Genomic DNA, 742 nt, shown 5'->3' with positions numbered 1-742 from the left:
CACAATACGTTTCTTACAGGAATTGATCACTGTTTTGAGGTGAACACTTTGATGAGCTTTGCCAAGCACCTACAGTCTTGTAACCACTACTACAATCAAGACGGAATATTTCCTCCAGCCTAATGAATTTCGTTATGTCCTTTTGTAGACAATACCATCCCTTCCCTCAGTCTCTGATAACCACTGGGAAACCACTGGTGTGAATAATGTCATGCTTTTGCCCTTTCCAGAATGTGATCAGAATGGAACCATACGGAGAGAGGACATGACCAGCAGTTGACCCTTGAGCACGACCTAGACAATCAAGGGCTCTTTATCCCCCCCTCAGTAAATCTACATTTGATTATAAGACCCAATATGTATTGTAGTTGTTGTTACAGGCTATTAAATCAGCTCCAACTCCTGGTGAACCTAAGAATGAGTGACATCCAAAATGTCTTGTCCTCAACAACCCTGTTCATCTCCTGTAGACTCACTCCTTTTATGGAGTCAATCCACCTCATTCTTTATCCTCCCCTTTTCCTGCTACCTTCAACTTTTCCCAGCATTATTGTCTTTTCCAAAGAATTCTGCTTTCTCATGATGTGCCTGAAGTAGGACAGCTTCAGTTTTGTCAATTTTACCTCAACAAATGTTTCAGGCTTACTTTGCTCCAGAAACCATTTGTTCATCTTTCTGGCAGTGCAGGGTATCTCTAGAGCTCTCCTTCAATACCACATTTTGAATGAATCTTTTTTTTTTT

This window comes from Pteropus vampyrus, unplaced genomic scaffold (genome assembly GCF_000151845.1).
Source record: "Pteropus vampyrus isolate Shadow unplaced genomic scaffold, Pvam_2.0 Scaffold868, whole genome shotgun sequence".
Lineage (NCBI taxonomy): Eukaryota > Metazoa > Chordata > Mammalia > Chiroptera > Pteropodidae > Pteropus > Pteropus vampyrus.
Note: the sequence above shows the minus strand (reverse complement) of the source record.